This window comes from Saccopteryx leptura, chromosome 3, assembly GCF_036850995.1.
Source record: "Saccopteryx leptura isolate mSacLep1 chromosome 3, mSacLep1_pri_phased_curated, whole genome shotgun sequence".
Taxonomy (NCBI): domain Eukaryota; kingdom Metazoa; phylum Chordata; class Mammalia; order Chiroptera; family Emballonuridae; genus Saccopteryx; species Saccopteryx leptura.
Genome location: NC_089505.1, coordinates 268,135,691 through 268,152,698, shown reverse-complemented (window position 1 = coordinate 268,152,698; position 17,008 = coordinate 268,135,691).

The following is a 17,008-nucleotide window of genomic DNA, read 5'->3' as shown; positions in this document are numbered from 1 at the left end:
GCAAATCAAAACTACAATGAGATATCATCTCATACATGCTAGGATGGCCATTATAGAAAAAAAGGAAAACAAAACAGAAAATGGGTTGGTGTGTGAAGAAATCAGAACTGTTCTGCACTGCTAGTAGGAATGTAACTAGTACAGTCACTGAGAAAAATATCATGAAGAGTCCTTAAAAAAAAAACAAAAACAAAAAAAGACTATCCCATCATTCAGCAATCCAATTTATTGAGTATTTACCCAAAATAATTGGAATCAGAATTTTGAAAGGGTATGTGCACTCCCACATTCAGTGCGGCATTATTTACAATAGCCAAGTGGTAGAATCAACCTAAATGTCCATTGAAGAACAAATGAATAAAGAAAATATAGCATATACATAAAGTAGGATATTATTCAGCCATGAAAATGAAAGAAATCCTATCATAATCCACAACATAGGTGAAATTTGAGAACATTATGCTAATGGAATAAGCCAGTAACAGGAGAAATAATGCATGATCCCACTTATATGAGGCACTTAAGAGCAGGCAAACTGCCTGACCAGGCAGTGGCACAGTGGATAGAGCATCAGACTGGGATGAGAAAGGACCCAGGTTCGAGACCCCAAAGTTGCCAGTTTGATTGCGGGCTCATCTGGTATGAGCAAAGCTCACCAGCTTGGACCCAAGGTCACTGGCTCGAGCAAGGGGTTACTCAGTCTGCTGAATGCCAGCAGTCAAGGCACATATGAGAAAGCAATCAATGAACAACTAAGGTGTTGCAACAAAAAACTGGTGATTGACGCTTCTCATCTCTCTCCGTTCCTATCTATCCCTCTCTCTGACTCTCTCTCTCTGTCCCTGTAAAAAAAGTAAAAGATAGGCCCTGGCTGGTTGGCTCAGTGGTAGAGCATCGGCCTGGCGTGCAGGAGTCCTGGGTTTGATTCCCAGCCAGGGCACACAGGAGAAGCGCCCATCTGCTTCTCCACCCCTCCCCCTCACCTTCCTCTCTGTCTCTCTCTTCCCCTCCCGCAGCCAAGGCTCCATTGGAGCAAAGTTGGCCCAGGTGCTGAGGATGGCTCTATGGCCTCTGCCTCAGGTGCTAGAATGGCTCTGGTTGCAACAGAGCAATGCCCCAGATAGGTGGAGCATCGCCCCCTGGTGGGCATGCCGGGTGGATCCCGGTAGGGCGCATGCAGGAGTCTGTCTGACTGCCTCCCCATTTCCAACTTCAGAAAAATACAAAGGAAAAATAAAAGGAAGACTAGTCAAACTTATGGGAGCAGAAAGGAGAATGGTGGTTGCCAAGGAATGAAGTGTTGCTGTTCAATGGGTATAAAGTTCAGACATGCAAAATGAAAGAGATCCGGAGATCTGCTGTACCACAGTGTGCATATAGTTAACTCAAAAATCTTTAAAAGTTCATGTTATTTGTTTTACCACACTTTTTTAAAGTGGACCCTATATTTCCCAGTCTTATTGAATACTGTTCATAGTTCCCCAATGGAAGGTAAGAAGTGAGGAATATGGGACTGGAATAAAGAATGTTTTCACTTTTTACTCTATCTACAATGCTATTTTCTTAAATTTTTAAAAACAAGCATGCATTCAGGTGTTACTTTTATAATATAGAAATAAAACAACATGAACCTAGTTAAAAAAAAATAAAGCTGAGTAATTTCCCATGATTTTATTCAGCCTTTTTGAGAATAATAGCCTTTTGTCCTTGGATCAGTCAGACAATATGGGGATTATCCACATGGACGAGAGTGTTTTGGATGCATCCAGGAATTGAGGAAATAACTTCTGGTGCTTTTGCAGATTCACTGGGTCCACTGTGTAATGGATTTAGGCTAGAGTTTTGCTTATTTCCTGACGTCCATAAGGATCCTCTCTGATGGGTTAGCGGCAGAAGTGTTTTAGTTTTCCAAGGACTATCTCAGGTCAGAAGCACCTGTCCTAGAAAAAGTCTGTTATCTTCTTCCTTGGGTATAGTCAGCTTGGTAAATAATTACAGGTCTTTTAGCAGAAGGATTGAAAGAAAATTACTGGTACTGTATACCCATGGCAACAATATTTGGCCTCCTCCTTGTGCACAACATTTCATGTCTATGAATTAGGTCAGTTCTTAGAATTGAATGAGAGGCTATGATTATCTACTGTGGAGCAAAAGTGTTCTCTTTTCACCAAATTTTTTAATGTTTTGCTAATATGGTTAATACAGGATTACACTTGTTAATTTTCTAATGTTAAATCAATTGTTATTTCTGTCATAAATTCAACTTGGTCATAAATAATTATATTTCTCAAATCTTGCTAATATCTTTATTTTCATCTATGTTCACAAGTGAAATAGATATAGTTTTTATTCAGAAAATCATCTTGTCAGTTGTGGTACTGAGATAATGGTACCAAAGCTTTGTTACATGACTTGAATAGTTCTCTCTTCACTTATTCTCTTGAAGAGATTGTATATATTTTTATTTATTTTTCTTAAATATTTGACAGAACTCTTCAGGTAGTCCACTTATGGCTTAACTTTTTTATGCAAATATTTTAGACTAATATATATTTTTACTGGTTATAGATCTATACATTTTTCTATTTCTTCAATTTATACCAGTGATATTAATTTTTCTAAGAATGTGGTCATTGCCTCTGAGTTTGAAATTTACTGGAATGACATTTTTTATAATATGGTCTTACTATCTCTTAATACGTGCATCATCTGTCATGTCTAAATAGTAAATTCTCATTTCTGGTCATGTCTCTCTTCTCTGATACACTTAATATTATAATTAACCTTTTGGTGTTTAATTTATAAGAAAAAAACTTTTGATTTAATATTTTTTATTATTTTAGGTTTTTGCTTTTTAACACATGTCTCTTCATGCTTGTTATTATTTTTCTTCTACTTTCTCTGTGTTCATTTTGTATGCCTGGGCAATTATTGAGAAAGATATAAATATCCCTATTCTTTAACTCCCCTTATTGCTAACATTTACAAATTTGTATCATATAGATGGTACCTAGAAGAGCAAAGTGAACATTGAAAAAAAAGCAAGCAATGAAAAATACGTGGCTCTTTTATTGTGATTGCTGGAAGTCAGCACAAAAAGGCAAGCTGTCCAGTGGCAAACCTTTGTTATGCAGACAAATATTTCCTTCATTCTTGCTTGAGATGCCATAGAAAGCAGACCTAGAGTTAGAACTTATAACTATGGTAGGATTGGTTGGAAAACCTTAGAATATTCTTCTGTGTTAGCTTCTTTTTGTTGATTTAGGCTTTTTAAGTTTGAACAGTGATATTGCTATGTAGGCTAGCTGGAATGAGTGGCTGTGAAGAGGTAGCCCTGGTAGTAGATAAAACTGGAGTCTTAAGCCTTTCCCAAACAGTTTCTATTAAAAGGTTTTAGCCAGACAATGAAATTGAGCTCAGATTAAGATGTGTGAAAATCAGACTAAGATATGAGCTCTCAATCTATTAAGGGCAGAGTAAAAGAGGCAATAAATTAAAGACCAAGTGTGTTTAAGTACAAAAAAAATATCTTTCAATGAGATTTTTGCTTATGATTACTTGCAGACAGAATAGACTAGAAGCCTATGAAATTTTTTAAGAAAATATATTTCCAGAAAAACACAAGCCATCTATTCAAGCTTATCACCTTTTTAACCTTAAAGCAAAACTCTGGCCTCAACCTTAGCTTCTAAACTTAGCTAGTACCATCAAACTTAGCTTCTAAAATGAATATACATTCTGATGTTTTTATTTTGAAAGACAAAGATAGTCTACTGAAGAATAAAACCAAGGACAACAACAACAACGTTCAGAGGACATGAGAATGAGCTACCCTATAGGTTAACCATGGAACTTAATTCAGTGACAAAACATTTCTCACCACTCTTGCCCAATAGGATTTGATGACTGTGATGAATTTTCCATGCTTTCTTCTAAATGAGAGTTTTCAGTGCTACTCTTATTCTACCATTTTATGTTGGTTTAGAGGTGGGAAAAAGGACATTTGGTTTTATGTTTTAATATCCTGAACTACATGAGCCACACCAGGAGACATCGCCTCCCTAGGAACAGTCACCCTTTCTACAAGACAGACAATTCCAAAGTTGCATGCAGTTCAAAGCCCATCTCTCTGCGTGTGTGGTCCTCCCCCTTAGATCGCGTGGCTCCTGCAGTTGCGGTGTAGGAAGAGGGGATATGAAGTTTTAGAAGACTTTGGCAAAGACTGAGAGTTTTCCCTCAGATACCCATTCTCCCTCTTCTACAGTAAGAGAACTTTAGTGAGACATGAGGCTGCACACCTATAAATACAGTTTCTATCCACATTTGTATAGACTGTGCCTGTGTCCTGGCCAATGGTATAAGCCAAAGTAATCATAATTTCGGATGTATATTTGAAAGAAGTAGCATGCCTATCCCTTTATTTCCCTCACTGACTTTTTCCTCTGCTTGGATGAATGTGAATTGACTTAGCAGGAGGAGAAGGGAAGTTCTCCAAGCTGGCAGATATCTAATAAGGATGATTTAGCAACAATAAAGAAAGCCCTTGATTTCTGCCACAGTGATACCTTTGTATAAGCCCTAGACCATTTATTGTTGGACTATTATGTAAGAGATGTACAAACTTCTATTTTGGCCTTCCTTACAAGAAATACTACTAATGGAAGTAATTATGATGTCTCTGTGTATGTAACTGAAAAGCTTTCCATTATTCTTTGCACATATTTAGAATCTTATGTAAACTTTGAACAGCATTTGAAGTTATTTGTGAAGATAAGCCCTGATCCCTTTTGATGTAAAACAGATACAATGTCAAAAACCTCAATGCCTGACCAGGCGATGGCACAGTGAATAGATAAAGTATCAGCCTGGGATGCTGAGGATCCAGGTTCGAAACTCCAAGGTTGTTGGCTTGAGTTCAGGGTCATTCGACTTGCGGGCAGGCTCACCAGCTTGATTGAGCACAGGGTCGCTGGCTTAAGCGTGGGATCATAGACAAAACTCATGGTTGCTGGCTTGAACAAGGGGTCTCTGGCTTGGCAGGAGGCCCCCCCCCCCAGTCAAGGCACAGATGAGAAAGCAATCAATGAATAACTAAGGTGCCACAATTAAGAATTGATGCTTCTCATCTCTCTCCCTTCCTGTCTGTCTGTCTCTCGCTAAAAAAAAGAAAACCCAAGACTACTATAGTAATTTATCTGTGTACTGCATTTCTTTTCCCACACTGTTTGAGACTATATTTCAGTGGTTAGTATAGTTGTTATCTCCCTGAATGTAGTACAATCTCTGTGTTCATAGTGCTGAATAAGAAAATCACATTATAGTCAAGCTATCTGGGAACCAAACCACTGGCATTTAAGATAAATTCCGCAGTAAAGCCTTTCCCACTTCTACCACTAATCTTTCTACCTTCTTCATCCTATGGCTAGTTGAAAATAATATTGCTGTGGTGTTGAGATTCCAGAGGATATAGAAATTTAAACTGTATGATGGTTGATAAAAATAAATTTTATCAGTAAAATGAGAAACTGTCTTTATATAATAAACTTTAGATAGCTATAGAAAGATAATCTGGGCATTAAACTGGAGGTTGAGTACTTAGATGACTGTACTAGACCAGCAAAAGACAATTTATTTTTTTTTTAGATTTTGCATTACATGTAGAATTTCAAAACCCTTGACCTCCATAGGCCTCCCAAATGTATCTTAATAACTGATGATTTCCTGTAGTTTATTCTCTACTTCCAAGAACATTTGTGCTCTTTAGGTTGATGAACAGAGTTAAAAGACACGTACAAGGTCCTATTTGAGCCACTAATGGAACTTAGACTGAATTTTTGAAACTTTTCTCAATTTTTTTTAAATTCAATTTTCATTGCACTGTCTGTGCCAGAAAATTTCAATACTATATATGAAGCATTATTTTCTGCCTTTCACATTTTTCTTATCCTGTCTTTAGTTGGCTGTGTTTTTTCTTCTTTTTCCCCAAACAATCTAACCTTTGACATCACATTTCTAGCCCGTAAGTGGTATGTGTGCATTGTACAGCTTTTCACACTTGAGAAACATGCACATGATAATGTTCAAATCGTAGACACCCCTTGAGCATGTGAGTATGAAGTGCTGCGAAAGAGATGACAGAGGTCTTCCTGACGCTGTCAGCCCAGATGGGCTCTTTACACATTGTGTGTATATGTAGGTTTATGTAATAATTTCAAAAGGCTATTTGTGTGTGATAAATTTAATGTAATAAGTTAAAATGAGATATTCAATTCTATTTAAATGAAGTTTAAATTCATTTTACAACCATTCATCTTGCTATAGATTAGATAATAAATATTAAAGCAACAATTCTTTTTCCTGAGTATGCAGTAACAAATCCTGCATTTCTTTTTTTTTTTTTTTTTTTTAGTTTGGAAATTAAATTTAACAAGATGACATTGATCAGTAGGAGTACTTAGGTTACACACATCTCTACAGCATGTGAACTTGTTGCTCGTGCTGTGTGCCCGTCACCCAAAGTCAAATCTGGCATTTCTTCTGCTGTCATATTTTTCCAGGATTTGGCTCCTCTGAAAAAGTAGCATGAGAATAGGATTTTTTTGTTGTTCTTTTTTTTAAAGTACCATTTATTTATTATAATATATATAATACGAACAATCACAGTTACCTTTCTGTAACGAGAGAATAAAAATAAATAACTGAACCAGCCCTGCATACCCTGGTGTTTGTCATTTTTTTTCCTCTAAAATGGTTCTTAATATATATATATTTTTAATTTAGTGAGAGGAGCAGAGGCAGAGACAGATTTCACATGTGCCTGACCAGGATCTACACAGCAAGCCCACTAGGGGGCGATGCTCTGCCCATCTGCGACCCTTGCTTCTTTGCAACCAGAGCCATTGTTTAACATCTGAGGCAGAGGCCATGGAGCCATTCTCAGTTCCTGGGGCCAACTTGCTCCAATCGAGCCATGGCTGCACGAGGAGAGGGGGAGAAAGAGAGAGACAGAAGTGAGAGGGGGAGAGGTGGAGAGGTGGAGAAGCAGATGGATGTTTTTCATGTGTGCCCTGACCGGGTATCCAACCCTGGACATCCACAGGCCCCGCCAATGCTCTTCTCCTCAGCCAATCAGCCAGGGCCGGTTTTTAGCAAATATTTTATATTGTTGTAGAAATATGGGCTGTTTCTTAATGCTGTCTCAAATAAAAGAGGAGGAGAGATCTTCTGGTCCTGGGGCACTGCCCTGGGCGGGGGGGGGGGGATTAGGGGGAGACTGGAGAGCTCACGGAAACAGAACTGCTGTTCCATGGCCTCAAGAAGCTGAGTTGGTTTCCTATGGGGTTGGCTTCGCACATCTCTGTATCTGTCTCTGGTTATTCCTATTTGAGATGCTGGGGCATGGGGGGGGGGACACATGTCATGGAGAGAAGTGAGGGGTCTCAGGAGTGGGACTATTTGGAAGACCAGATGTTTCCCAGAGAAATTTCCAACCACAAAACGGTGCGTGTGGTCCAGATGTGGTGTTCACAGAAGCAGCCCGCCTCTGTTGTCCCAGAGAGACTGCATGTATCAGACTGCCCCACTCCATGGGGGGGAGAAATCTGGGCCTTATTCTACTTGCTCCATAGTTGCTCATAGCAGTATCTAGACCACCAAGCGGGAGACCGAAGGGCTTCTCCACCCCAAAGTACAACAGTCTGCAGGTCTCTGGCTATAACACAGGCCCAGTTGTATCCATTTAGTCCATCAAGAAGAGTGAGGGAGTTCCAGGCGTCGGGTGAATCCTCAGACGGACCGACTTCACCCCACAGGAAGGCGGTGATTAAGGATGGGAAGTCTACAAGGGCAAAAGAAAATATAATTTTATACTCTGACCACACGAGGCTGTGATCAGGAAACCCAGCCCAGGATTTGGCCCCTTGGAGAGGGCAGGCAGCCTGTGCTGTTGTGCGTTTCTAGGGTACCCCTTCCCACATTCAGCACTCCCAAGCCTCACCTTCCACAGGGGACGTGCTGCCTTTCGGCAGTTGGATCTCGAGTGGTCTGGCCCAGCCGGGCACGCATTAGGGTTTGTACGTGAATTCCCCCATTTCTGGCCAGTCTGGCCTTTCCTTCCTTCTGGCACCTTTGGGAAATGGGTGTAACTCTGGCTGGCCTGGGCCTTGTAGCTGCTGCTCACCATGTTCTGCTTGCGGCGCCAGGCAAGTGCCCGACTTGTGAAATACCGGGAGGTCCCAGTTCCTATTGGCCGGGACTCCAGGCCACAGGGACGGTGTGCAACATGGCTCAGGAGAGGGGAGATGGTAGGAGGAGGAGCCTGGGCGGGAGGTGGGTAGAGGCCAGTGAGCCGTCTGCCCCTGCGGAGGCTGGAGGCCAGAGAAGAGCCAGGAGGGGGCCTTGGGGCAAAGGAGGAATGAAGATCAGAGAAGGAGGCCGGGAGAGAGTGGAGGGAAGGAGTGGAAGGAGAACCAGCAGGGTAGGGATTGTAGGGGTTCCCAGAGTACCTGTGGAAATCACAGGCCTTTTGGTCTCCCAAGTGAGAGGGAGGTCCCCTGGTGAGAGATGGAAACTTGATTGGGCTAGCTGGGGGAGAAGGAGGACAGCTAGGCTGAGGAGCCCGAGTAGGGGCCTGCCAGAGGCAGTAGGGGAAATCAGGTGAGGAGGGAGAGGCAGGTGAGTTGGGAGGGGGTGAGGTGGGGCTCAGGACAGTCGGAAAAACGAAGGGCTTTTTCCTCATCGCTGCCAATGCACAGAATGAAAGCTGGACCCAACCGCAGCGTTCTGGAATCTGCCTGTGTCCTTGTGACCTCAGAGGCAAAGAATTCTAGAAAGAAACCAGGAAGCCCTACATGCAGCACATTCACGTTCACTGTTCTCATTATTCTTTCTAAAATTAAACTTTCCTTTTCCATCCTTTCAAAAAGAAAAGAGAGTTTGGCTTTGTTCAGCTTTTTCCCCATGAATGCTTGAGGAAAGATGTATGTTCTTAAAAACACCAGTTAAACCAGAAAGCAAGTAGTTTGTCAATACTCACTGCGGTACCCCTTTTTGACTTAATGATATGATGAAATGTTAATAACAATAAAATATCAATATGATGAGGCTTCTCAGAGGCCAAATGTTTGCTCCACTCATTTTCTATTCCTGCCTCTCCCATAACCATTTACCTATTATTTAAAAGATCTCTATCTATGCTCTTCTCCATTTGTAAATGATAATAATAATAATAAAATATGTTGCCACTGATTAGCTAAGTGAAACTTGTAACTTCCTCTTTCTTGAATATAGTCTGTTTCCTTTTTAATTGCTATCTCATTGTCCATTAAATCACTTGAAGCTGGAAAACTTTTGCATGTTCAGTGTGCTTTTGCAGTAAACACACCCACGCACACCCACACACACAGACACACACATACATACACACACATGTACACACACCTACACCTTCTTCTCCCCCACCCCCACTCTATGTTCTGGCAGTGTGCTGGTTTCCTGAAATTCTTTTCTTCTCTTGTTTGTTGAGGTTCTTTAATGTCTATTTTTTTCTTAATTATGCTGAGACTTTATTAATTATACAAATATGTAAGCATCCTAAATATTAGAAATATACAAAATTATAGTAAAATTTGATCCCTGTCTTCTTTCATCTTACAAAGATACCTAATAATAAATCCTGTAATTCCTTAACCTCCCTTCCTCATTGAAACTTCCATCCCCCTATTTCCAGCTGCTCCAGCTCCCAAGTTATTGGGAGAATATTCTGGCTCCCAAATTATTCTTTCTACCTCTGACTTCTTCCCATTATAGTCTCTTATTCAAGCCATCAAAAGGATTTCTAAATACAGATTTGATGATGTTATTACCCTGCTTAAGCATGCACTGCCTTCAGTCTCTTTAGCATGGTATTCACGGTCCTCTAGGATCCAACCACAGCCTACCTTTTCAGCTGCATCCCGCTACTTCCATCTATATATATATTACCAGGGCAGCTTCTTCGCTTTTAGGGTGCTTCTCTTTGGCAAGGTCCTAAAGATCATTATTTTGATTCTGAAATTAATAAAGTACCTCTCCCCTCCTCCCATCAATACCCAGTTAAGGAATAAAATAAGAAATGTGTCAAATTTTAAGATACCTCCAGGGCCATAAAATTAAGTGTGGCAGGATTTTCTATATTAACTATTTAAAATATCAATACACATAAAGATAATTGTTATCATCTTGAGATTTGGGCTCACTATGTTTATATTTTAATTTCATTTTTAAGTTCAAAGGAAATTATGCCCGTTAGAGGCTGTCACCCAAGGAAACACACATGCACACTCACACACCTTATCAATGCTTTGTTTCTTCAATTACTTCTAAAGCCATTCAACTGTGGCTACATTAGATTAAATAATTAACTGGATATTATCTAATTTGGAATTCATGCTTAAAGTATATTGTTATTTAGAGCTGTTATTTTTCTTTATTTTCCTGGAGTTTGGCTCTATCTATGGTTTAAATAATAGTAGGTTTAGGGTTAAATTTTGAAGTCAAAGACCATATCAATACTGCATTATTCATCTGTTCTTTCAGTGCCTAGTACAGTGTAACACAGAAAAAAATACTCAGTTGACGTTTATGGAAGGCAAATGAATCATTATAATGCAGATAGAGGTAAACCAACACATCAGCTTTCAATGAAATAATCACTTTCTATGTGTAAGGCAATAAAAAGAATAGAAAGAACAATGCTGCCAACCAAGCACCAAAATCCATGCTGTCTAGAGAATAAGCTTATATACCTTTGGAAAGAATAGCTCACAAGTACTCACATGAATGGTACCAGTACCTACACATAAACAATTTAATAATAACAGTAATAAAATGATGATTAATATTTACTGAACATTTGCAATATGCTAGGATCTATGCTAAATTTTTCCAGACACTATATCATTGAATCTTCATTGAAAGTCTACAAAACATGAGCTACTATTATTCCTATTTTAGAGCCTGAGAAGGATCCAAGAAGTAATATATACGCTTAGCTTTAGTCATCTAGTTAAAGGTAGAGCTGGAACGGCTTTTTCTGAGTTTATAACCTTCTAACACTCTAAAGTGGAGAATTTACTTCTCTCTGGGCATCACTAAGGTGGTAAAATTAAATGATGGCTAGAATCATATATTTTCACTACAAAATAAACATTTTTTAATCTTTTTCCTTTATATGTTGAAACAATTAAGACACAACTTCTGTGTGTTTTCATCTCATAGGAAAAGGGAGATTTCCCCAGGGATTAAAGTTCACCTTTGGCTAGAACTAGCATTCAGTCAAGCTTATTTCCACAATGTTTTGAAGTCTTGATGTATTAAGCTATATATATCATAAATAGTGATAAGTCAAGTGTGGCATATGCTGAAAATTTCAGGTTTTAAAAATCCCTCATTGATAATTTAACAGGATTAAAAAGAAAAAAAGACTTCTCTATAGTATTGCAGAAATTATCATGGTATATTTCAAGTCACAGTTTCAAAACAGCATCAGCATACATATCATATTACTAATCGAGTCCATAGCAAATATGGATACAGGTGAATACATAAAGATCTACTTTGATAATTGAAATCTATTTCCAATAAACAACAAACAATATATGTTAAGCTGTCATTGCTGAGGCATTCAAATGAAAGAAAATTTATGAATGATTATGCAAATTTCAAGAAACATTCAAAATGCAATTTAAAAGCAATGTGCAAATCATCAAAAGAATTCTATTTCTTTGTAAATTAATCTACTTGTATTTCAGAAATCTAATATTTAAGCAAGATGAAAGTGGTAATTTATTAAGGAATAAACTGACATAGATATATATATAACTACGGGAAATTCCTATAAATATTTTTAGTCAATTATTGGTAGCCAGGAAGCTTGAAAATTTATAATACAAATAGAACAATTCATAGGAAAAAATCCAAAGAAAATGGATTTTCAACCCATGAGACAATATATAAATTAAAGGGATAAAACAAAGGAAGATGAGACTCAGCTATTTATTATTCATTCATTCAGTGAGTTTTTATAAAGCACATTACTATGTTAGATATACCCCAATGGACAATGGCCTCTGCTCTCATAGTGATAGGTACAGAAATTTTAAGGCAAATAGTCCAATTTATTATTTAACTACAACCATGATAAATGCTCAAAGGAGACATTAGCATGAACTGTGAATATAATAAGAGAGCTTGAATTAGTGGAGAGGATAAGAGAAAGGGAGACATGGCAAGCACACCAAAGTCCAATTCATTAATGAAGCAAGGTTTGTGGCTGAGATTGAAACTAACTAGGTCAATCAACTAGCGAGGAAGACAAAGTCAGATAGTTTTGTGATGTGAAAAACAACAGAATACAGAACTATCATGGACACAGCATGGGATGGATTAATAGTAATGGAAAAACAGTGACCTCTAACACTTGTGTAGTATTATTATCTATTTGCCGGACATTATCCTAAGAGCTTCACTTATATATATATTCAATTTACTTTGCACAGAAACACTTTGAGGTCAGTTTTATTATTTCGTCCTTTTAAAGATGAAAGAACAGAGGCAGAACAACTTTCTCAGGATCATGATGCTTATCTTTAACAGAGCTGGTTTGAAACTGGGCTATCTGATTACAGAGACTGTGCTGTTGATCACAATCCACTCAGACTGGGCTGAGATCTGAACTAAGTCATTCAACTAATGAAAGTGACAGGAAGATAATTTTGTGGTGTGATTGTCCAGCATCTACGTGATTTATATACCAAAAATTTTCATGGTATTATTAGTTAGATATCAGATATTTGGGAGTCATTTATGATGATGGATGGTGAAGAAAAATGCTGTAATTAGCAGCAATACCACGGTGAGAGGGAATAATGTCAGAGTAATGGCAGCATGAGAGATATTCCTGATCTCTCCTCTTGACATTTCAACAAATTGAACAACAGTAATGCAGCAAAGAAACCCCAGCTGGGCTCACAGGCATGCATGAAAGATCTGTGCATTGAATAGACTAAAGGTGGGACAATGTGAAAAGGGGGTATAAGTTAAAACACATTCAATGTGAGCTTTGAAGAGGAGAGAAGACAAACCTGGAATGACTTTTTTTTTCTGCTGGACTATGAAGAGGAAGGAAGCTCAGGCTCTCTAGATTTTGTCTGAGGGGTACAGAGAGGGAAACTCAGAGTGACTGCATCTCCTTCTGCCAGGAGGAACAGTGAGATAGAGGGGCAGAGGGGGAGATAAACTAAAGCAGCCAGAGCACAGGGTGATGGCCAGTGTTCCCATGGTCTCCCCGCAGCCCAGACTCAGCAGAGACAGAGAAAGCTAAAGCCCATCCCCCCAGCCTCCCAGGTCCTGCTTCCCTCACCTCACAGTACTGGGAGTGTCAGAGGTAAACCCTACAGGTAGCTCTCCAGAGCCACTCTGTCCCCTGAAAAATAGAGGTGCTCCATGTCTGGACCCCTGGTCTGTTGAGATGTGAGAAGTAGCACCTGAAAACCTGAGATTGCCATTGCTAGAGCCATAAAGGTAGTAAGGTGAAGCTGTAAAGTCAAAGCCATAAGGCTGAAGCTGTAAAGCCCTCACAACATGCCCCACCTACCAATGTGACTGCATCCCCACCTACATCATTGCAACAGCAACATCTCAGAGGGAAATAGCCCAGGAATTATACAGATCTAAAAGTTGTAATAAGTAAACATCTACTGTAAGAAACCTCTCAAAACCAAAATTTCTTTTTTCTTTTTTTTTTCTCCTTTTTCTTTCTTTATCTTATTACTTTTTTTTATCTCTTCTGAATTTTATCTTCTTTAAATTTTATATTTTTATTCTTATTTTTTGTAGTGTTTCATTTTTGATCTTTTTTACCTGTTTTTTTCTTGTCATAATTTTTTAAATGTTTATATTTTTATTGTATTTTTTATTTTAATTTTTAATTTTGTTTAGTTTTTTTAAGTGTTTTTAACAATATCACTCTTAAATGCCATCAAAGAAGAAATTGAATACCATGGCTACACAAGACAGAGACATAGTTCAGAAAGAAAATAAAAAATATTCAGAAAAAAATTTTAATCACATGGAAACCTTGGAGTTAAATGATAGAGAATTCAAATTGAAGTTCTGTAGATACTCCATGAGATGTGAGAAGACACCAATAGGCAACTTAATGAGCTCAGAAAAGCATCTAATGAACAAAACAAATACCTCACCAAATAGATTGAAACTTTAAAAACAGAGATGAAAAACTCAGTACATGAATTGAAGACTGAGATATCAAATTTAGTTAATAGAACAGGCCTGAAAGAGGATTCAGTGACATCAAATACAGGGAACTAGAGATGTTACAGAAGGAAGAGAAGAAAGACTCACAAATTTAAAAAAATGAGAGAGCTCCTCAAGAATTGTCTGACTCCATCAGAAAGAGCAATAAAAAATGGGTATATTAGAAGAAGAAGAGAAGGAGAAGGGAATGGAGAGCCAATTCAAACAAATAATTGATGAGGCTTTCCCAAGCCTATGGAAAGAGTTAGAGCCTTGAATCCAAGAAGCAAACAGAATACCAAGTTACCTCAGTCCAAACAGACTGACTCCAAGGCACATCATAATAAAATTGTCAAGAATCAGTGACAAAGAAAGAATCCTCAAGGCAGCTAGGGAAAAGAAAAACATAACATATAAAGAAAAGCCCATTAGGTTATCATCAGACTTCTGAGCAAAAACTCTACAAGACAGAAGAGAATGAAACCAAAACATTCTAAGTACTGAAAGAGAGGAATTACCAGCCAAGAATATACTATATCAATCAAAGTTATCCTTCAAATATAAAGGAGAAATAAAAACTTTACCAGACATACAGAAGCTGAGAAAATTTATCACCAGAAAACCCCCAGTGCAGGAAATACTCAAGAGAGTTATTTGACCAGATACAAAGAACAAAATAAATCAAAACTACAAGTAAAAGCTTCAACAAAGTCATAATAAAAAGAAGGATAATATCTGACAACAATAACATAACAGGGAAGAAAATAAAGATCTGTAGTAGCAAAGGAGAATGGAGTGCAGAAGCATTCATAAGACAAAGGACTCTTGTACATATGAACATATTTCTCTTAATAACCTAATGGTAACCACCCATGAAAAAGCCACCAATGAAACACGCAGCCTAAAAAAAAGAAGAAACAAGGGAAAGAGTACCACCTAAAAACAACTGACAGAAACAAAAAAGAGAAGACTCAAAAACAAGACACAGAGCTACAAAAACAAAACATAAAATGGCTATAAGAAATTCTCAAGTATCAATAATTACCATAAATTTAAATGGGCTGAACTCACAAATAAAGAAGTACAGAGTTGCCAATTGGATTAAAAAGCCAAACCCAACCATATGCTGCCTTCAAAAGACACATCTAAGCTGCAAGAACAAAAGTAGATTCAAAGAGAAAGGTTGGAAAACTATTCTTCAAACAAATAATATCCAAAGAAAAGCAGGTGTAACCATACTTATATCTGACAATGCTGACTTTAAGACAACAAAGGTAACCAGAGACAAAGATGGTCATTTCATAATAATAAAGGGGACATTGTATCAAGAAGACATAACACTTCTTAATATATATGCATTGAACCATGGAGCACCAAAATATATAAGACATCTACTAACTGATCTAAAAATAGAAGCATACAAAAAGAGCCATACTTGGAGATTTCAACACACCATTGATGGCTTTAGATAGATTATCCAAACAGAAAATCAGTAAAGAAGTATCAGCCTTAAACAACACTCTGGACCAAATGGACATAATAGACATTTATAGGACATTTCATCCCAAAACACCAGATTATGTTCTTTTCCAGTGTGTACAGAACATTCTCAAGGATAGACCATACGTTGGGCCACAAAACTAACATCAACAAATTCAGGAAGAATATACCAAGCATATTTTCTAATTATAAGGCTTTGAAATTAAAGTTCAACTGTAAAAAGGAAATAAAGAAATTCACAAAAACATGGAAACTAAACACAATACTTCTAAAAAATGACTGGGTCAAAGAAGAAATAAAAGCAGAGATCAAAAGATATATATAGACAAATCAAAATGACAATATGACATATCAAAGTTTCTGGGAAGCAGCAAAAGCAGTAATAAGAGGGAAGTTTCTATCATTACAGGCTTATATCAAGAAATAAAGAGATCCCAAGTAAACAACCTAATATCACACCCTAAGGAACTAGAAAAAGAAGAACAAAGGCAACCCAAAGTCAGCAGAAGAAAAGAAACAGTAAAAATTAGAGCAGAACTAAATAAATTAGAGAACAAAAAATATATAGAAAAAATAATACAACAAAGAGCTGGTTCTTTGAAAAGATTAATAAAATGGACAAACAACTTGCTAGACTCACTAAGGAAAAAAGAACAACTTATATAAACAAAACCCAAAATGAAAGAAGAAATTACCACAGGCAGCATAGATATACAAAAGATATTATGAAAAATTATATATCACCAAATTCAGCAACCTAGAGGAAATGGATAAATTCCTGGAACTATAAAATCTTCTTAGACTGAATCACAAAGAAATGAGAAACCTAAATAGGCCCTGGCCGGTTGGCTCAGCGGTAGAGCATCGGCCCGGTGTGTGGGGGACCCGGGTTTGATTCCTGGCCAGGGCACATAGGATAAGCACCCATTTGCTTCTCCACCCCCCCTCCTTCCTCTCTGTCTCTCTCTTTCCCTCCCGCAGCCAAGGCTCCATTGCAGCAAAGATAGCCTGGGTGCTGGGGATGGCTCCTTGGCCTCTGCCCCAGGCGCTAGAGTGGCTCTGGTTGCGGCAGAGCGACGCCCCGGAGGGGCAGAGCGTCGCCCCCTGGTGGGCAGAGCGACGCCCCTGGTGGGCGTGCCGGGTGGATCCCAGTCAGGCGCATGCGGGAGTCTGTGTGACTGTCTCTCCCCGTTTCCAGCTTCAGAAAAATACAAAA